This window comes from Anthonomus grandis, chromosome 18 (assembly GCF_022605725.1).
Source record: "Anthonomus grandis grandis chromosome 18, icAntGran1.3, whole genome shotgun sequence".
NCBI lineage: Eukaryota > Metazoa > Arthropoda > Insecta > Coleoptera > Curculionidae > Anthonomus > Anthonomus grandis.
In genome coordinates this window covers 1,470,189-1,493,625 of record NC_065563.1, presented here as the reverse complement: position 1 = coordinate 1,493,625, position 23,437 = coordinate 1,470,189, and the positions used below count along the sequence as shown (strand labels likewise).

Sequence of the window (23,437 nt, the reverse complement as noted above, 5' to 3'; positions counted from 1 at the left end):
CTTTTTTAAACAAAAGCCCCTCATGCATACAATACCATTTTTGCACAGATAGTTCTTTTTTGCTAATAATTAACGGAAACTTTGAATAATTTTCTAAAAAGTTTATCTTTTGTCTGGTCCAATCATTATTTAATTGATCGCCTCGCATATTTTTAAAATGTGCTTTTAATCGCGAGAGAACGCCATTTATTTTTACCAATGAAACACGAACGTCACCCGACTCGAAAGGACGTGTAGACACCAGTTCTTTAGGAGGATACCGCGACAGAATATCGGCCGTAACGTTAGCAGACCCCTTGCAATGCTCAATACGAAAATCAAACTCTTGCAAGAACATTATCCATCGTGATAAACGTGCACTCTTTAGTTTACAGGTAAGCAAAAAACTTAAACTTTTGTGATCGGAAATAACAACTAGGTCTTGACCAAGAACTAAGGCGCGCCACTGTTTTAAGCAGTGTATGACTGCCATAGCCTCCTTTTCCGTGACAGTATAAGCTAACTGGCTACCCTTAAATATGCTACTGGTATATGCAATTACTCGACGCTCGTCATCGTCTGAATGCTGAAACAACGTCCCTGCTACAGCGAAATCGGAACTGTCACATTGTATATAAAAAGTTCGACTGAAGTTAGGGTGGGCCACAAAACAAACTTCCAAATAGGCATCCTTGATGGCTTGAAATGCCTGATTTTCTACCTCTCCCCACTTCCAAACTTGTTTTTTTCTTAGAAGTTCCAACAGCGGTATCGTCAACTCGGCATACTTTTGACAGAAACGTCGTTCGTAATTCACAAGACCGAGGAATCCACGCAACCCTCTTATATTTTTAGGAGTCGGAAAATTCTTAATGCTCTCAACCCTCTTTGGATCCACGGACACACCCTCAGCTGTAATAATATGTCCTAGGAACAAGACTTCCTTACAGAAAAATTGGGACTTTCTTAACTTTACAGTAAGCCCTGCTTTACATAATTTTTTAAAGACTGTACTAAGATGATTTAAATGTAACGAGACATCGTTCGAATAAACCAGCAAATCATCCACGTAAACACACGTGAAATCATGACATTCTTCGTCCAGTACCTTATTTAGACATCTTATAAGGCTCGCCATGGAAGTGCGCAAGCCAAATGGCAATCTTTTAAAAGTATAAGTCTCACCCGCATGGATAAACCCCACGTACTTAGTGTGTTCATCTTTAATCGGAATCTGCCAATAAGCAGCTGTCAAATCAATTGTACTTAACACCTGACCTGCTTTAAAATTGAATAATAAATCGTTCGGATTCGGTGGGTTAATAAAATCATTCACCATTCGGGAATTAAGATACCTTGCATCCAAACACACTCTCACGGACTTGTCTTTCTTCGTCACACACACCAAGGGAGATACATACTGGGTTTTTTGTTTTTTAATTATATCCCCCGCTAACATATCCGAAACTTGCGCGTCTACCTCTTTCCGATATACTAGAGGGACGGGGTATTGTGGGGCGTTAAATGCTTCATAGTTTGTTAATTCAATTTCATGATAATAATTATTAACACAGCCCGGACATTCTGAGAAAATATTAGAGTATTTCTTGAGAAGGTCCCTCAACTTATTTTTATACACATTATCTATCGATGCGCTGTCAACCGCCCGTTTAAAGTCGGCGTCAGAATATGCGCCCTCGCTGCTCACACTCAATGGTGGTTCTGCCCCTCTCGATGCCTCCTCGACCTCCATGTCCCAGTGCTCCCTGCATAAATTTATTTTTAAACTGCGATCACTGATCTCAAACTCAATGGTCAAATTAAAAGGCCTATTATTGACTCTAAAGCTTAACAAGGAGTCATCAAAATTCAGTGTTGCCTTATACTGAGACATCCAGTTGGAACCAAATAAAATATCACAGTTCAAATTAGGAATGACCAAGCAGATAACATTAATTTTTAAATCTGCAATTTCGATAGGCACATATATTTGGGTTTTTACACGCTGCGTTTTCCCCCCTAAAGCCACAGCAATACTGACATTCGTGACCGACAGAGCCGGCAACTCACTTAACATAGACCTCAATTCATTATAAAGCTTTTCGGAAACCGCGCAAACATCTGAGCCGGAATCTAAAAGTATGCGCACCTGTCGAGTACCTATCGAGGCATTAATAACCGGAGAAACTTTCTCATTTTCCTCCGGCTCGCTATCGGAATCCGTGAGGAGTTCCGCCTCCTCCCTATAAAAAGCGGTGATATGTCGAATTTCCCTATTATTGTTATTATTTCCGCGACCGCTAAAATTATTATAATTTCTTGAATTGGAGGTCAACGTATTTCTGTCCTGTGTTTGTCTTCGCGAATTGTCATGAGAATTCGCCCCCAAACGTTCTGTATTTGACTCGCCCTTAAATGTGTCATCTATTTTTCGTAAATAGGTTTCAATATCGTCTATGTCACAAAACCCATTCGTGACAATACCGCGCCGAATCTCTGAGGAAAAATGCATGGAAATCATTTCAATTAATTTTGGGGTCGCTATTTTTTCAGTTAAGTAATTAGCTTGATTAATCAGATTTAAAAAATATTCTGACCTACTCCCGGATTCAAAAGTACCCTAAGAAAGTTCCAAAAAGAGTTCGCGCTCTCGGTCAACCCCCCAGAATCTTGCCTGAAAAGCCCTTTGAAAATCATTGAAATTGTTAAATGATTCTTCTTTTATTTGAGCCCAATCAGCCGCCGCGCCTCGAAGGCAAGTTAGGGCCAAATTTGTTTTAGCGGACTCCGGAACACCCGCATCGGTCAAAATACTGTTTAATTTTTTTTAAAATCCCATAGGATGGGTTTTTGAATTAGGATAAAATATTAAATTACTTCCCCCCAGTTCTTTCCAGTTCAAAATATAACCCCGATCGACTGACATGCCTACTAAATCTGACCTAGAAACCTCTAGTGGCCCCCCCTTTGTCTTAGACCCTGATGGTGAGTCGCTAGTCAACCTAGTCCTCTGATCAATTTCTTTAACTTCTAAACTCAATTTAGAAACAGAATCCTGCAACTCCGTCATACCTACGGACAATTCTTTAAGCAATTGAACAGTTTCCCTAGCTTGGAGCTCGCTCAGAGGAATATCCTCCGAACTTGCTGAATTTTTTCGCTCCTTTTTATTTTTTTGACTCATTTTTAATTATAAGCTTAAAATAAAATCAGTCGCGTACCTACCACCTTAATTGTACAAAAGTTTTAACATCTACGTAATATCAATCTACGTAAATAATATGCTATGCACTAGTCATTCAGAGTACATGTACAAATAAAACACCAACCAATTTAACAAAATTCCGTTCACTACTCCTACAAATATATAGTTTATTTTATTCAACGAAATCTGCCACAATCCGGCAACGTTGCACAGCTGTCAAGACACACCGCGCTAGCCAGTGGCGCTGGTAAATAAATCGACTTCGCACCACCCCCCAGTTGTGAGTAAGATGGATCGGTCCAATTCCACGAATCTGCTTGCCCCGTCTGACGACAAATTACGACCTTTGAGCGTTAAATGTTTACCAATTCAATAGCTTTAGAGGAAAATCTAGCGGCATGCAGCTTATTTAATGGGCAACTTAAATTTATTAAAATGGAGTTCTCTCACCCGATTGTTAGTTTTCTTCCTCGCCTGCTAGAGCCTGCCACTAGTTGGGTGCCAAATGAGACGTATTTAAATTTATGCTCTCAGGGTGGGTGACGGCTTCACTGCAGCACGGGAAAAGTTCAATAACACACCGGGAATATACTACAAGCACCCTGGCTTTATTCAACTGAATTCATTTATTTCACAAAGTCGGGATGTACAAAATACACGGACGTTTATGTCTTATAAACTAGAAAAAAACCAAACGACAAGACGGGTCGTCCAAATCTCCGCCGACGACTCCCCCTTGACTGAACTTGAAAAATAGATCGACCCATATCTAACAGCCCATGTTGCCGATGTTCATTATAATTCAAAATCAGCTCAATACGTATATATATTGTTTAAGTGTATTTTAGATAGGGTTTGCATTCTATGGGACGAGAAGTGAGAGCTAAGAGTGTAACTAGTTTAATCGAAAGCATGTCAAATGAAATATTTTCTAAGGGATAAAGTTTGGACAAATAATTCAAAACCTTTTCCGGATCCCATGTTTCTTGATATTTGGGGAAGCAAGGTTTAATCCTAAAAGCACCTTTTAAGAATCGTTTAAAAATTTCTAAATTTCCCGTTATATCTGTAATAAGTTTAATGGCTGACAAATGAGCATTTAATGAATTGTAAGACGCCCCTTCATATTGACACATACTTAAAAACTTAACTACTTGCTTACTGTCTGATTGAAAAACATTTATGTTATTTTTTTCGCAGAATATCCCCACTTTCTAAGAGACACGTTATATTGTTTAATTGTGCTGTTACTTATCGAAGCTAACATGGTGGGTATGCAGTCTTCTGGTAGGCCTCTCTTCGTATAGGATTCCCTGATAGCCTCCCTGCAACCAGGGTAAGACGTTCCCCAATCGGATGGCTCTCCCTAAAAGGAGATAATATTAAATCAATACTTGGCCGAAAATAAAGTGGCTGGCAAACTAATAGTTTGTGAAATTTTGGATACCAGTTTTGAGTAGGCCAAAATGGTACTACAAGTATTCCTTCCGAACCCTCGGCAATAATTTTAGTTATAACTTTCCCTAGCAGACAGAAGGGTGGAAAAGCGTAAAAGAAAAACTCAGACCAATTTAATGTAAACGCGTCTACTTTAAAGGAATTTGGATCTCGCTTCCAGGATACAAAAGTCTTACATTTAGTATTCAGGGAAGACGCAAAGATGTCAATCTGAGCAAGTCCCAGACTTAGAACAATTTTTTGGTAAGCCTTAATACTTAATGAGTATTCTGTTTCTATTTTTAATGACCTGGACTCTCTATCTGCATCTATATTATCGTGAGTATTGATATATGAAGCAAAAACATATATACTTCTCGCTTCACACCACTTTTACAGATACACACGATTTATTACAGATATTGCGGTAATATTATCAATTCTAAGGAGAATGTGACAGTTTTGAAAATTAGAAGCAAAACATCTAAGACCATTAAAAGCTGCTAAGATCTCTAAATAGTTAATATATAATGTAGATTCGACCTCATTCCAAAACCCATTAGCTTTTTCGTTATTACAAAATATCCCCCAACCTGTGTTTGAGGCATCACTAAATATTTCTAACTTGTAGTCAATCGAACCAAAGTATTGGCTACTGCAGGGCAATTCCTTTAACCACCATCGCATCTCTTTCTGTGATTCTTCTGTAATTTTAATATTTGCATTATAGTCCCCTCTGTTATTTTGTAAGCCAATACATTTTTCCCTTTCCATTTGCTTTATATATAACCTACTGTACTTAAAGGCCAAACACATTGAATTCAAGAAACCAATAAATTTTGCAAATTCTCGAATTTTAATTTTTGACTTCTGAATAATTTTATTAATTTTAATTTGTGCTTTAGTGATTTTATAATCAGTTGGCCGAACTTTCAGATGTGAACAATTCCATATAAAGCCTGGGAACTTACATTCTTTCATAGGATCTAAGGAACTCTTTTGAAAATTAATAATAAATCCCAACTTATAAAGTAATTTTACAGTTTCCATAACATTAAGAAAACATGCCTTTTTGGATTTCCCCAAAAGAAAATAATCATCCAAATAATTCACTGATTCAAAGCCTACTGATCTAAGTTTAAAATTTACAGGTTTTAGCAACTTGGTAAATACGTATGGTGCTATACATAGGCCAAACGGCATACAACAAAATTCATAAAGAATATTGCTAAATTTAAATCTTAAGAATTTTGGGTACTTTTTTGCTATTGGTATAACAAAATACGCATCCTTTAAATCAATAGTTGCCATAAAAGAATCTTTTGTTATTAAGTTTTTTACTGACCGATAATCCTCAAGCTTGAAATGAGGAGCTTGAATATATCTATTAAGACGCTTAAGATTTAATACAAATCTATAACCCCCATCTGATTTAGGCACCAAAAAATATGGCGATAAAAATTCGCCGCGTTTGTGTTTACATTCAACGATAGCTCCAATACCTTCTAGTTTTAAAATTTCACGATTTAAGTTAGTCAATTCTTTTTTAGAAATGTTTACTGCCAGAACTCGTTTCTGAATGGGAATTTTAATAAAAGGGATTGAATACCCAGAAACCCAACGCAAAATAGTTTGGTCTGCCGTGATCTTTTCCCATTGCTTATAAAATAGTTTAATTCTACCAGCATATTTTCTAGGTACCTCTAGTTGTGGTATTTCCCCGACCAACGCTGCTTTTGGTTGGACTGCTTGCCCCGAGTCCACTGTGGCTGCTTCTCCGTCTGCCATTCTGGTTGTCTCGCCCTCTTCCTCCTGTCGTACTTCTCTGTCTTGAACCTGGGTCTGTTGCTTTGGCGCTTGTAGTTTAAATGATCCTTCTTTTCTTGCTTATTCCCTGAAGGACCCGCTTTTAAATCTAAAGCCGTTCTCTTAACCTCTTTTGCAGCTTTATATTTTTCTTGGAAGTTCTCCCCAAATAGTAATGAGTCAATCTGGGATTTCATAGCTATCTTCTGAACATCGGCGTTTAAAGAGGGATATAGTTCATGTTTCCGGTGGTAGGATATGAGGTAATGTGCTTCACAAATCAACTTAGCTGCATCAGCTAAGGCTGTTTTTGTATTATCGTCAATCGTATGCGGAGCTGCGTCTTTTGGTAAAATAATATTTAAAACAGAACCTTGTGCTGCCAGAGCTCTTCCTAGCTTGTTTTGAATGCTCATGGAAAACTGGTCCCTTTTAATTTGAGCTGGAGACAGAGATATCTCAATCTCGGGGTTTAATTTCGGAGCTTCTAGAAACTGGCCGTTATCGGGCGTTTTATATTTTTCAGTAAGCGCCTCTCTGATATCCTTTTCTAGTCCCTCGCTCAGGTAGCTTGACCATCGATTTACTAAAGCTTCGCATAACGGAGGGCCTTTCTCCCCAATAATTTTTGGGTCCTCTCCCAAAATTACGCTTAGGGTTAAATCCTTTTCTACCCTTTTCTGAGGCTCGTCATCATTCCCGGGAGAATGATCTGACTCTGACCCTGAATCTGTGGAATCAGAGTATTCACCTGAATCAATATTATATTCTGAATTCTATCCTGCGTAAGTATCCATATATTTTAATAGTTGGCAATTAGCAAAACAACTATTAATTTTTCTTATTAATTTGTAGGTATTTCTGGTTGCTCACAAACGTGAGAAAACAACCAACTAAATACACTACCAATCAGTCAAAGTTGCCCCAAAAAAATAAAAAGGGAAAAACAACTTATGTCAGTTGGCCCAGTAAAGAAAAAACCAACTTAAAACTAAATCGTTTTAATAAAACAATTATTTATTTACATGTAAAATATTTCAATCGGTATTACCTATAAAATGAAACATTTCCATACGGTATACCAGAAAGGAATTCATACTCGCCTGCTTATCTTATTTCGAATATAAACAATTCTCGGATTTCTCATGCGGCTATTTTGCTTACTAATGAAGATATTTTTATGTAAAAGTTTATGTAATTTCTTTGAAAATAAAAGGCGCATTTGTTTTTATAGGTTTGATTAGATTCAATAGTACCCACATTATTTACTGTTGTGCGAAAAAATAGAACTTACTTGAAGTGGAACTCTCCATAAACCTCTCAAATTTTTCCATTTTCCTGCTTAAATATTCAAGCAATCGCTTCTTTGCTTTCCTCTTAAGGTCTTCTTTCGCTTTACGCTTCATTTGAACACTTTTCACACAAAAATTTGAGATATCACTTTAACACTTTGTTGTCGCCGCGCAACACTAAACATTAATGATGATTCAGGTCGATGTGCGACGTGGTGAGCTGGGAAGAATTTTTAAAGCAGTGTTGTCGTTTCGTGTCGCGAAACATTATTACAAACTTAGTGTTCCGAATGGGTTTTTAGAAGTATAATTGAGCTCACGGTACAGTTTCTCCGGGAGAACGTAGACCAGAAAATGTTCCAAAATATAACACATGTATGTAGTATAGACGAATAAATATATGCATTTGAAATAAAACGTTTAATTATTCAGTTTTTATGATATATTAATTTTATGATTAAAAGTAAAAAAATATAATTAAAAATAAATATAATAATTTTTGGGCCTCCCCTATTGCCCCTCCTTCCTCCCCGGCCACTCCACCCTCCTCTCGGCTCAGCCCTTCCTTCTCTATCGGAAGGGCCCTCATATGGCCCCCTCCCTACGCGCCCCCTAAATATTCGGGCGCGGCCCCTCCGATTCTTTGATCTATAAAGAAAATAAAATTAAAAACATGAGTGTATTCAATCTATACAGAATATATCACGATCGATGCTGAAGTTGAAACATTAACGGAATAAGGAACATTGCATTTTTTAGAAAATTTAACAACATATGATATAACAAGCGAAAATATTATTTTTAGCGATGCGACGTTGCTGCTCATACTAAAAGGTAACATCATGTTTGGTGTTGTAAATAAATCACCCTGTATATGCTAACCTTTTTGAGTTTGTGTGTTTTTTTCTGGTGTTGTCCTATGCCAATCTTTAACGATTTTCATTTGATTTCATCGCCATATACGAAAAATGCTATAAAGTTTCGGAAATAAAAAAAAATTATAAAAAATGAACTTTAATATATTATTATGAAAATGTAAATACGTAAATTATTCTTCTAGTTTTTGAAGTATTTTATTCGTATTTTGTAGTTAAAAGTTGATTAGTGAGATTTATTCAGGGTTCTACTTACGTTTAGCTTAATATTTTCTTTTATAGTCTCTGATGTGTTCCTAAATTTCATTACAATATTATGTATTTATCGCACATGGCTTAAAAAAATCGCTAATTATATTTAACAATAAGCCTAAAAGAGTGACTGAATTTACCAAAATTTCATTTTTATAGATATTTCTTTCCAATTTAATTATTCATCTAAAAACATTTTAGCTCGTTAGATCCCATCCCAATCCCTTATCGATGTTATCAAATTTTCAAAGAGGTCTGATGTTCCCTTATTCGTAAACGTTTTACTTTGCATCGATCGTGATTCACCTTCATAAGTTTCATAAAATGTAGGAAAAATCAAATAGTTTTTTTCTCCAAGAGTATTGTCCACAAAGATTAAAATATCCAACTAACCCTCTCTCCTTTGAATTTCCCTCCGCTCTTCCTCTTCTTTTCTTTTTTTCTCTTCCTCCCTCTCCTTACACGCTTCATTTTGTTTTTCTTCTAAAAACTGAATAATAGAATCATTAGTTATTTTTAATGAAATCATGTAATAGTTATTTTAAATAATGCATTAGACGTAGATAGAAAACGATCCAAAAGATTTTTTTTTGAAGATTTCATTGCTGTGATAAAAAACCTTATCAAGATAAAGCACTGTATTTTTGTCGAAGTATTAACGCTTACATCGATAAGAATAATACGTTCCAGTACATTGAAATTGAGCGAATAGCATATTCTATAACAAGGAGTACAAGGGCGAAATAAGCAAAATTTTATCAGAATTTTAAAATTCGCACATATTATATACGATACTCTTTCTATGGCCGGTATTAGACTATAAAAGATATTTCACAAAGATCTTTTATAAAACATTTTGTTTGATTCTAGTTCTTTTAAGAAAAGTTTTTGAGCAGTAGAACAGTATTACACTATCAAAGAACTTTGTAAAATTTAAAGAGAATCGCGACCTTATTTTTATTTAAAAATGGATGAAAGACGTGCATTAGCTTGCGCTGTTGCTATGAGTGCTGCTGTTGTTACAATGTATACTACTACATGTTGTTACAATGTATTTAGTGTTAAAAAGAAAAAAAGAAAAAAACCGTCGACTTTGGGAAAGACCCTGGGTAGCGAGGCGTAATTTAAGAGGAATCCATCATAATCTGCTAAGAGAGTTACTATCTGAAGATAGTAGGAGTTATGAAAACTATTTAAGAATGGATCACGAAACATTTACGTTTATTGCTTCAAAAATAGCACCAATTATATCCCGACAAAATACACACTTAAGGAATCCTATCAGCGTTGAGGAACGCCTTATGGTGACCCTTCGATTTCTGGCAACTAGAGAGAGTTCTTCCAGTCTTCAATACAGCAGTCGTATACCTCAATGTACCCTATCAGGCATAATCCCGGAAACGTCCAAGGCCATATATCAGGCATTGAAAAATGAATATCTGAAGGTATGTAGTAAAATTACTTTGTAAAAAATAATAAAAATGATTCTTTATTTCTATTTATAACAAAACTAGAACTTAAATAGGAGCAAAAAAAATAAAATAATAATACAAATCAATATTTATTCAAATATTTTCTTGCTGAAAATCTGTGCTTGTCACGTTAGCCATTCTAAGTGCATCGCTAATCAAATTATCGGAATTGGTTAGCCCATTCTCTTCATTAAAATTATTATTAAAATTATACTCCAACGGAGTATAACTATGATGGGGTGGCTGTGGTAATGACCTCCATGATTCTTGGGATGAGGCTGGACTTAATAGCCTGGTCGGTTGATCAAGAGTATCCCAAGTATCCATTAATATTTGTTGAATTTTGCGTTTTGTTTGCCTTAGTACAAACTCATTGCTGGCTCCCTGTATCCCACGTAATTCAGATACTACAAATTTCCCGAAAGTATCTAGGGCATCATCCTGTGTTTGATTATGCACTGAAGTTTGTTTCACAATTTTACCCATTTCTGACATGGTTGCAGAAGCTTTAACTAGTAGGTCATCGTAAGGAATAGATTTTCTTTTTTTATTTATGGAAACCGCTGGTTTTATGCCATCTGTAGCAGATTTGGAAGCTAAAGTTGTAGTTTCTGCCTTTTCACTGGTGTCATCCTGTAAATAAAAAAATGTGTTAGATAAACTTTTAAAATATTTATTTTTCTTACAGACACCAACAACTAGAGAGGAATGGGAAAATATTGCCAAGGAGTTTGAAAACAAATGGAATGTGGTCAATACAATTGGAGCAATGGATGGAAAACACATTCGAATTAATTGTCCGGAAATAGGCGGCTCTCATTTCTTTAACTATAAGTCTTATCATAGTATCATATTATTTGCTCTCACTGACGCCGACTATAAATTTGTGTATGTAGATGTTGGAACGAATGGCAGAATCGGTGACAGTGGGGTGTTCGCTAAAAGCCAACTAAGAAGATGCTTACTAGACAGAACAATATTAAACATTCCCGACGACAAAAATCTTCCGAACACAAATATTACCATGCCCTATGTTGTTCTAGCTGATGACGCGTTTCCTCTGAGCTACAATGTTATGAAACCGTATTCTTTAAAAAATATAACTAAGGAAGAAAAAATTTTTAATTACAGACTATCTCGTGGAAGACGAATGGTCGAAAGTAGCTTCGGAATATTAGCAAGCCGATTCAGAGTTTTTTTAACTGCAATTAATTTAGCACCTGAAAAAGTTACATGCATCACACTTGCTGCTTGCACATTACATAATCTGTTAACTGAAAGACGAAAACATCTATATACACGCCATGACGTTTTTACTCGAACTGAAAATGGTTTTCAATACCAAGACGTTCATATCGATGAAGATCTTCAGGAAATGCAAGTTCTTACAAGACAGGTTCATATTGGAGGGAACCGCCATGGTCGAGAAATAAGAGATGCATTTAAATCATATTATAACGGTTCTGGAAAAGTTCCATGGCAAGAAAATTATATATAATCATATAACTTACATTATTTTGATTTATGGCATTATAAATGTCACTTCCCGCTTGGGATTGTTCAGACTGGATTTCTAAATTGGATTCTGATGTATCAGCTTCTGTTGACTTGTCCAAAAATTTTAATAAAGGAAACCAATACACCTTAGGCTTATAAACATCATGCTCTTCGGCTCCACTTTTTTTGGACTGAATTACCTGGAGCATTAAATAAAATAATAAATAATTAACTTTTAATTGTATTATATGTCAATAAACCAAAAAGTAAAATGTTATAAAAAAATAAAATATTTACCTTCATTTTCTCTGATAAATATTGGCTTCTTAACCCATTTAGTTTTTTTTTAATATCCTCCACCTTGCAACCTTTGCTTACTGTATTTATTATTTCAGCAATTCGTTTATATGTATCTAGTCTTTTATTTCGATTTTTGTAATCCGGATGTTGATGATTATATAACATTTCGTAACTCTCATATTCGGAAATTAATAATTTGGTCGCCGCAACGCACCAAACAAACTTATTATCCGCCATATTGCTTTGAAATGGTCAAATATTTTATCAAATGTAATCATATGTTATTGAATGCTATAAAAGATAGTTTATAAAACTAATCTTTTATAAAAGAAGTAACATTACACTGTAAAATATTTTATAAAATTTCTTTTATAGAAGATCTTTGTCAAATATCTTTTATAGTCTAATACCGGCCTATGACTAAGTTATTTTAATTTTAAATCAATTTATTTATCATTCACAGTTGTATGAAATGTTTAGCTTTTTATTTACATATATATATACCTTATTTAATGATTTAAAACATAATTGTTGGTGATGATGGTATAAAAGTAAAAACAGGATAGTTTTAGATAGCGCCCAGGCTCACTCATAACGTATTTTAAAAGAAATATTAAACATTTTAGACAATATAAATGTCAACAAATACAATTATATAGAGATAATTTTAATATAAAGCAAATTACGAAAGAATATGCAATTATTTAATTCTGTGATGTAGTAAAATATATAATTTAATTAGATGATAAATGCACCAAGTCTATAGTTTATTTTGGTAGAATATACTTATATAAGCTAACGCTTATACTTACTACATCATTAATTAGTTATACTACTATAAAATCATATATTTCCTTGGAGAAATAAAGCTTTTTTTTTATAAAAACAAGAGTGTGAATAAATATTCTTGCACTGATTACGAAATGAAATCATTCCTTTATTAAAAACTAAATCCAAGTGCATTTATTTTGTATGATGAGCTAAATAATAACTACTTAAATCTGATTCTAGGATGAAACTATAAAGCATACCCCGATTCCTGCGAATCATATAAAACAAATCTGATATTCAAGACATAAACTTTTGACGAAATTAAATAGCTGATAAATAAAACTTAATTAATATAATAAGTAATTATATTATCGAAAACTAACGTCGCAAAAAAGAAATTATGTTAGAGTAATTGAGCAAAATTAATTATTACCTTACCATATCAACCAAATATTAAAAAAAAAACATATTTAATGTAACATCGTTCACTAGCCATGTGTATATTAAAGAATTACTTATAAATAGGACGTAACATACCTTTAGCCGCTCGGCCATATAGTTTATGCCCTGTAGGACATGGTCTAATCGCCCTTGTAAGGCCTGCAAGTCATTTTTGGGCGGAGGGGGCTTCACACTACCCGATGACGTATCTATGCAAAAATGAAATAATAATAAATATAAATATCCGAAAACTTTTTTATGTTTAGTTTACAACAATTTTTTCTTAACAAATATGGCATACTTAAAAAAAAAACTTTCGCTTTATATTCCTAAAAGCAGACGAATGAACAGTTTTGCTACAAAATTTTCGTGCAAATTAAAATAAGCATCTTCTATCCAATATATATTTACTTACATAATAATATATTTTTATTATTTTACCAAAATATGTTAATAATCACAATACATTATTACAAAAATTATAAATACTTACTGGCTTCCTGATCCATAGGTTGTTGTGGGTTTTCTTCCGCCATTTTATTTTCATAAATTACAGAATGAACAATGTTGTATGTCCCTTATTTAGAAACAACAATCGTTACAAACCAACATTCAATTGTTTTCCAAGCCACTAGATTTTTAAATTTCGACCGCGCTGAAGCCCGACAGCAAGACAGCTTTAAAGTAAAAATTTGGAATGTACGGTACACATACGATACTGGTGCCCAGCTCTAGCTTGAGGCCCGTGTCTAAATTGTCAACGTCAACTTCACATTTTATTTATTTATTTTTGTTTTGTGTAGTGTTTGGAAAACTAGGAAAAATATATATTTCTGCTTTTCAATCAAAATCAAATCTTTAAAAGTAAGTACTTGATATTTTAATCAATAAGAAGTAGTGTAAGGATCGGACTTTAATAAAATAATATAAATTTTATAATTTTATTACTTTCAGCTGGAGGACGTTTATCAACAACCCATACTTAATACATATTCCAACCTTTTTCATCTCAATTTATGCAATAGACATTTTGGATAAATCCATATTTTTTTAGATATTCTCAAACAACAGAATTCTGAAATGATTGGTAAGTTAATTGTTTATACATTCATCATTAAAATCTTAATTTTTGTTTGTTTGTGTGTTTGAATCTCCTGCACTCAACATAGTAACACCCAATAACTAGTAACATAAAAAATGTAATATATATACATGGCTATTCTTTATATTTAGATGTTGATTTTATGTGGATGGTATCATTATATAATGTAAAAAAATTTTACACACACAAATGTCTTTTGTAAAAATGAACAATGCAATGGTTTTGATTTAAATGAGTTTAGAATATTAATAATTTTTAGATATTTTTACTATAACCTATCTGGCAAAAGGTTTCTAAGTCGTGTTGATTATTGATGAAAAAAATAAACCAGAAATTACCTAAAAAAATATGAATTGGAGAATAGACTCGTTGAAAAGTTCTATTGATGGGGTTAGGACCAAAAAAGCTGTTTTAAAGCTCTTCAGGATAGTCAAATTAATGTAAAGTAAGTTTATTCTATTAATTAAACTTTTTACAAAAATTGCTACTTATAGGTGGACTAATTTAAGAATACCAAAAATTTTAAATGAAACAGAACTGACGCAAAAAAAGACTGATCAGTTAATATTTTTATTTAAGATTTATGCAATTTTTTAAAGTCAAATTAATTAAAACTCAATTTTTTGTAATTTTAACAGACCAGAATATTTCTTATTTTATCTGCCTGATTAATCTTTTATAAAACCAGATTACTACTTAATCATTTTAAGTAACAAATTTTCAAATTCCGAGTCGCTGATAATTTGTTATATAAAATGAAAAAGCCATATCTGTTTTTTCATCTATTTGACTTTATTTAATAATTAAGTAGTGAGTAAAAAAAATTATATTTGTGGGCATATTATTATATAGAAGGTTTGGCATATAATTTATGAAATCCTAAAATTGGGATCTCTAATAATATGAATTAAATTACTTTAATCTTTTAATCTTAGTTTATTAGCAAAATGTTGATTAGAAAAGTTTTAAGAGCACTCTATTTGCTGAATAAATTGCCATCCCCTAATTAAAAAAGCTACAATGCAGAATGCACTTTTAACCAACAATGTGGGCACCAGTCCTGTCCAATGAGTGAGACAGGTCAACTTATGGGGAGGGCAACAATGGTTGGACCTATCTTAAGGGCGAAACAACATCATGTAAATATTGTTAAGACCATTGAATATGATTTAAATTTGGATGGCATGTAAGTGGGCGATATTAGTGAGCAAGAGTTGTGTCAATTAAAAGAGTTATTAAGAAATATGACGGTATGTTTTTCAAATCGCGAGAATGACTTAGGGCTTACATTAAAATTTGTCAATAATCATTTTCAGAAAAAAAAGTACCATGGGAAAAAAACAAATTTTCTTTAATTTTTTTCACATTTTTGCTAATATCTCGACTTGGACTCGACATGGGATTTCATATAAATTCGGGCAAAAGTTTATGGGTTTTGGTATCGGCTTGAAAGGGTTGTGTGATTTACAGTTTTATAAATGGAATTTGGGGTTTGATAGCAATGCAATTTATTTTTTAAGGCTTTTGGGGTTTGATTATTTTTAGGAATGTATTTACCTACCCTATCCTGTCAGCACACCTCTGTGTATTCATGTACCTGGTGTTGGGAACTTTCTGACCTTTGGTTTGTTTGTCAAGAGTTTCTATGAGACCGGTATATGTCTGGGGTATGGAGGGACTTCTAGAGGGTGCTGTTGTGCCACAGATTGCGCTATGAGTGGAGTAAATAAGACCTTTTAGATGATGATCCGTTAGTGTAGGAAAACTTACAAATACTTTCTTCTATAGCGGAATCATGTCGGGCAAGGTATCCTAATTGATTTGAAATTGGCCTCCCCAGTTTTGATTGCTATATTTCCCTTCAATTCTTCAAGTTAAGTTTTAGTAAATAAACGTGCCTTTACATCTGGTTTCTAACCCTACTAGCCGATTGACAGTGACTGTGATTGACAGTAATGACTATTGACACACTTGTTGTTGTGGAGGTTTGGCAGCGTTGCTGTTTCACATTAAAGTTTGGTTTCCATTTGGCGGATGACAGAGCGTCATAAATTAGGCAGAGCGACGTAAGAGGAAAATTGGAATTTCGTAGCCCCGTTGGGAAAATTTTGTTAGTTTTCCATGTTTTAGTATCCGAGCAGTATCATTTTGCTGTGGTATTGCGAAATTTCTATTTTGATAGAGTGAGGCTCCGCGTAGTTTGCACCAAGAGGCAGGGTCAGATCGTGTCGAAGAGAGAGAGAGTGACAAGTTCACTGCCATTGTCACCTGTCACTGTCTGGAGTCGTCAGTTCCTTGTCCAGCCGGTAGCCATCCCGTTATCAGAAAGAACAGTCGACATTTTGTGGTTTTAAGGAAAATTTAAGTTCATCTTGCCGGGAATTTGGTTGAATGGAAAAATATTCCTCCCAAGTTTTGGGGTTTAATTTGATGAACGTCTAGTGGGAAGTTGTAGCCGAGAGGATTTCGGATTGACCTGATATTTTTGTATTTGGTCGGCTGCTCCCACACCATTTATGGGATTTTGAAATTTTCTAACCACAAAACGACACAACTCTAGGCCTCGCTCACCACCTTAGGTATGTAGCAACATGTTGGTACTTGCCATAGAATTGATTGTGTGTTTATTTTACTGATTTTTTTTGTCCTCTATTTTAGAGGCCTCTCCTTTTTCTCATTCTCTCCTCTATTCTCTGGTCTCTTCCTATTCTCTGGTTTCTTCTGGTCATCCCAACACTGTTGGCAACCGGCTGAAGTGAGCCTCAACACAGCCTGGACTGAGCATTGTACTGTGGCTCTGCGATTTTGGATTGGAACTTGCCTGAAATCGACTTGCCCATGTGGTCGTTACCCTGGTTGTAGCTGACTGGTTCCAGAGCTGTCGAGTTAAGCTACCTTAGCCAAAATACATAAGAGATTAGAGGACACGCAAGTTTTTGCACATTTTATTTTATTTTATTTTTCTCTTATTGAACGGTTTGATTTAGTGTTGGGGGTAATAGGTTTTATTGCACCAACATACCATTAATAGGCTTTCAAATTCGAACCTTACTATTTAAAAGTTTTATTTAGATTAATGTGACTTGACTAGAGTTTGTAAAAGGTATTTAGGGCCAGTGAGGTATTGTGAATTAGGATCCAAACATATACTTCTTGTAAACAACACGTGATCACGTTTTGGATTTTCCCCTTGAACAGTAGTTCAGTGCGGATTTGTTTTTTTTCACTAATTCCTCGCCTTAAGCATACCTCAAGTAACTCTTAACTCTTTTATCAATTTTTTTATTTACTTAAAATTACTACAGTATTACATTTTGAATAATTATCTAAATTTAAATATCTTAGTGGAATTTAATTTTTTTATATAAATGGAAGTGACTATGTAAATTCTTGGATGATTATGTCAATCTGGTGGACCTATGGATTGTTATTTGAGTTTTCCCAAATTATTTTCAGCTTTTAGGATCTAGGTACAGGCATTATAGGTCATCATTTTCTTGATGAAGGGGGGCTTATATTACCATCATAATATATCAGGGTTTGGTGTAAAATATTTAAATCAAGTGGCGCTCTTATTAAAATTTCTCCCACTACCTTCTCCACCGTCTAAAAGCTGGCGGCCACCAAATCTCTGAATCTTTTAAAACAAAATTTGCTTGTCTGGACTTAGTAATTTTTTTGTGGTTGGATAGTAGGTATGACTCACACGGGTTGGAAATAAATTGGTTTGAACCGAGTTACGCGCTACAAACATACAAGCCCTACTAAACAGTCTCCTGTTTTACTTTTACTGGACAATCATGCATCACATTTATCAATTGAGACCGTAGAATATGCAAAGAACAACTAAGTGGTAACGCTTTCATTCCCACCACACTGCACCCACAAACTTCAGCCACTGGACGTGTCAGTCTTCGGGCCTTTGCTCAGGATGCATGGCTTCGTAACAAGACCCCGGACAGACAATTAGCATATACGAAATACCAAAAATTGTTGCCACAGCTTTGCCATTAGGTATATACCCTTATAATCGTGATATATTTTCTGATACAGATTTCGCGCCATCATATGTGACTGATCGTCCAGTTCCCGAATCTATATCTCAGCCGCCGTCGACAGAAAATAACAGCATTTCTGCCAGCACTTCCCAAACCATATAGCTCCAGAAACACCTGATGACAACGCCATACCATCTACATCTACTGGAGTTTTTTCACCTGAAAGCTTGCGGCCTATGCCTAAGGCAGGACCAAGAAAAACACAAAACCAGAGAAAGAAGAGAGCTTGCGCGATTTTGACAGACACGCCAGAAAAAGAAGCACTTGCTGAAGAACAAAGCAAAAGGAAAATGAAAAGTTCTGGTAAAGTAGACAAAAAGACGAAAGAAGCTGCTAAAAAAGCTATTTTAACAGATGTGTCCTACTCAGGTAATACACTATTGAAAACTAAAGAGCGACGTCCAATATTACTTCTTCACATTCAGACGAGGGAAAGACTCTAGGAGTCGTTGCTCGAGAAAAAGAAAACAAGTTTTCCAAGAACATAAAACAGCATAAAATAAATAAGAAATCTTTTTCCCCATTGCCATCATCTGAGTCTGAAGATGATGAATGTTTATGTCTGATGTGCGTAGCAGCATTTACAGATAGTGTTTCGGGTGAAGAATGGATACAGTGTTCCAATTGCAAAAAATGGGCTCATTTAAGGTGCACTCCGGGTACTAGTATATATTATATGTGTATAAACTGCGACAGCGATTAGTTTTTAATTTCCAAAATGTTTAATTTAGTTTTGGTAATAAATTTTTTGAGTATTTCTAAAATTAGATTTTTATTATTTATCAGAAAACTGACTTAACCACCCATTATGCTAGTTTAGTTTGTGTGGTTCAACTGGCCCCATGTTTCGGTTCAAGTTGGCCCATATGTGGGGTAAGTTGAGTCAACTGTACCCAGCCATATTGCAGTAATTTTTACCTAAATAAAACAATATTTCGTCAAACTTATTAATTGCTTTTTAAAAACAAATATATACATCAATAATCCCTAGAATGTTTAATTATTTAGATTAAATAATAACAACATGACCCTTCATTTTTCCAAATCCGGCTCAACTAGCCCCACCCTACCCTAATAATAACACACAACAAATATTACAAAATTTTCACCCTCAATATCAGCGCCGCACAAATGAGGCGATAATATTGCGAGATAGATTATGTTCATATGTAAATCAGCCCTAAAATAATATAACTGTTCTTCTTCACGTTTTTAAATTAATAATTATGTTTATAATTACAGCGTCTCCTGGTAACTTCTTACCAAATGGGTTTTTTTATTGAGTTAAAAAAAAAAACAAAAAATGTTCCAAAAAAAGTCTGCTTCGTTCATTCAATGTTTGGGCCTCCCTGTATGCAATAGAAAAACATTTTTTTTTGTTTTTTTTGATTTTTGCACGAAAATCTTGTTTTTTAACGAAGTAGAACTTTTTCTGAATATGTTTTATTTTGTTAACTCAAGGAGACTTAAGACATTTATATTTTTGATCCCCGTATACAATAGAAAAACATTTTGCACGAAAATATTATTTTTTAACAAACCAGAACTTTTTCTGAACACTTTCTGTTTTTTACTCAATAATAAAAAAAACCCATTTCGTAAGATGTTACCAGGACACGCTGTATATTATATTATAAAAGTAAACACTACCTGTTTCATTTATTTCTTTTCCAACTTCGTTCCAGGCTTTTACTTGCACATGCCTATTTGAGTAGTCTTCCATGGTATGGTCATACAAAACATTGTATTTTTCAACGATTTGTACAAATTTTACATTAAATGTTAGATTATCTTCCATTTTACTTATTTTTATTAAAATGATCGGCCTCAGATGGATCACAACGCCAAAGAATTAATTGCAAGTCGCGTTGATCATTTTTTACCAGGACTTGGCGATACATTTTAGTAATGTCACCTGTAAGAAGAACTTTGTGTTGCCTTGATCGCAACAAAATAAACTGTCCTGAACGGTTGGTCCAACCAAAAGAATGTCGTTAAGAGAATAGCCGCTAGATGTCTTCGCAGAGCCATCAAAGACCACACGCAACTTTGTGGTGGTGCTTAAATTATTAATTACGCAATGGTGAGGTAGGAAGTAAGACCTTTTTGTTAATTGGTCAAAATTGGTTTGAGACATATGCCCGAGGGATTCATACTCTTCTAAGAAATTAGTATAATCCTGCTTTAAATGAACATTTTTGTTCAGTTTTCGTTCCAAACTAAAAAAGCGTTTGGTGGCACTTTCTAAAGAATCACCCAGAACGTCAGAGGAATATTTTAGGGGCAAATTAACCACAAATCGACCATCGGTATTTCGCGTAGGGGAGGCTGGCCTAAAATTACATACTAGGGTAAAACAACATAGGTACAAAATCTCCAACTTGGCAACAGTATTTTTCAGAATAACTTTATGTCAACAGTGTCTCGGCATGTCTTTATATTACGCGTATTAAAAATATCGAGATTAGTTTGGCGTTTATGTTCTTAGGGCGTGCTTTGTATTTTTTCAAGTCTACAAAATGTTTGTGTTTTAAAACAGAAGATTTAACGAAAGTATTTAAAGTTTAATTTTTTACGCTCTAACCTAATTACAGGAATGTATTAATCTTATTTATTGGTAAAATAACAACATTTTAACATTTTTTTTGATAAATAACATTTTTATAAATAAACACGTGTTTGTGGTGCAAGTTGGGTAAAATGACATAGTATGTCATTTTGCCCTTATTTTTTTACAGTTTCTCAAAATGAATTATTTCTTCTTATTTTTTTTAGAATGGTTGGAAATTACTCAAGAAAAACCACGCGTGAGCTACTGATAAGGGTCTAGGCCGATACGAAACCACGTTTTCCGTAGAGTTGGAGAGGGACCTAGTTCAACATATCAAATTATTGGAATCTTGTTTATTTGGTTTATCATGCGATGAAGTTCGTTTTTTGGCGTATCAACTGGCAGAAAGAAATGGAATTGCACACAGGTTCAACTCAACTACTAAAATGGCTGGTTGGGATTGGCTACGTGGATTTAGGTCCAGAAACCCCGATATATCTCTTAGAAAGCCTGAAGCTACTGCGGCCGCCAGAGCACAATCCTTCAATAAACCGCAAATTGCTAATTTTTTTAGAACTTTTCAAGAGACAATTGAAAAAGAGCATATCAACCCCACGCGCATTTGGAATGTAGACGAATCTGGCCTGTCTACTGTCCAAAAACCTAGCCGAATACTTGCTACCAAAGGTCGAAAACAAGTTGGCTTAATTTCAAGTGCTCAAAGGGGGCAGCATATTACGGCTGTGGTTTGCATGAGCGCATCAGGAGCCTATATTCCCCCTTCTTTTTTCCCAGAAAAAACTGGAAAAAGGAACTGACCGACAAGGCTCCCTTAGGTACATTGGGAATAGCTCAGGAGACAGGCTGGATGACGGGCGAGATTTTTATAAAATGGATGCAACATTTTAGAGAATATTCTAATCCTTCAAAGGCAAATAAAGTGTTACTTCTAATTGATGGTCATGCTAGCCATAAAACTCTAGACGTTACAAGATTTGCTAAAGAAAATGGAATAGAAATGATATGTTTCCCACCTCATTGCACCCACCGGCTGCAACCTTTAGATGTGTGCTTTTTTGGGCCATTAAAAACATTTTATGATCAAGAAGTTACAAAATGGCTAAAATGTCATCCAGGCAGAACTGTTTCTTCATATCAGATTGGCGGGTTATTTGCTGCAGCATATGGAAAAGCAGCTACAAATCAAAATGCTGTAAGTGGGTTTATGAAAACAGGAATATGGCCGCTAAACCCAGATATATTTCCTGATTATCTGTTTAACCCTGCAATGGTCACAGATAGATATCAAGATGGTGATACTCAAGTGGCTAACCATTCATTGAATATAAACAATATTTCAGTTATTCGCCCACAAGACATTTCCCCTCTTCCAAGTTCATCCGGGATACAAGCAAACCCAAGAAAGCGGAAGGCAGAAGTACGTAAGGCTGCCATAGTAGCATCCGAACACTTTGTCCCAATGGACGAAAACTCTGATAATGAAAAGCCGTTTCAAGATGAAGACGACGATGATCCACCCTGCCTATATTGTAACAGTTTGTACTCTATGTCCAAGTCCAAGGAAACATGGGTTAGATGTCAATCGTGCTCGAAATGGGCACATTGTGAGTGTGCTGGTATTTCTAAAACAAGCAAACAATATGTATGTAAACTTTGTTAGTTTTAACTTGTAATGACCTTATGTACCTATGTAAGTTTCTTATGTCATTTTACCCAAGTATGCTCGGGTAAAATGACACATTTACATATTTCTTTTTATATTTTTTTCGCCAGGATTATTATATTATTTAAAAAAAATTAGGTTATATTCTTATTATAAACCTTTAGTATTACAAATTACTAATGATTTTGTATGTATACATTAAAAGAATAAAAAATTAATAAGCAAAAATAAAGTGGTATGTCATTTTAGGCCAGTCTCCCCTAGTTGTAGCCTGGAAAAGATCTTCACACTGTTGATCTTCAATAGATAATATTTTATCGTAGGGCTTCTCTTCAATCTCCCAAAAGTTTTTTAAATACTGTTCAAGAGGGTCAGTAGTTCAAAAATGACAAAAAATATTAGATTTACTCTGCTCATTTATAGTCCCTGAAATAACCCAGCCCAAGTGAGTTTTTTGAATAATAGGTAAATTATTTTCCAACTTAATTTGACCAATAGCCAATAAGTCCCAAAACCTTTCACATCCCATTAAAATATCAATTGGCCCACGTTCACCAAACCCTGGATCCGCCAAAACAAGATTGGTGGGAATTTTTAGATTGGAAGTGTCAATGGGTAAAGCCGGTATTTTATTTGTAATTTTAGGCAAAATCAAACAATTTAAATTGGTTTCATAAGAATTATGTCGCGCTTGTATCTTTACTTGTGCCTGTTT

General features: G+C 34.6%; 1 long non-coding RNA gene across 1 annotated transcript; it reads left to right on the top strand.

Annotated features, from left to right (window-relative positions):
• The first annotated feature begins 14,349 nt into the window (after positions 1–14,349).
• LOC126746991 (uncharacterized) lies at positions 14,350–23,105 on the top strand. The gene is made up of 3 exons (XR_007664060.1): positions 14,350–14,414; positions 14,689–14,874; positions 21,263–23,105. It is a non-coding gene; the product is annotated as an uncharacterized LOC126746991 (long non-coding RNA).
• The last annotated feature ends 332 nt before the right edge of the window (positions 23,106–23,437 follow it).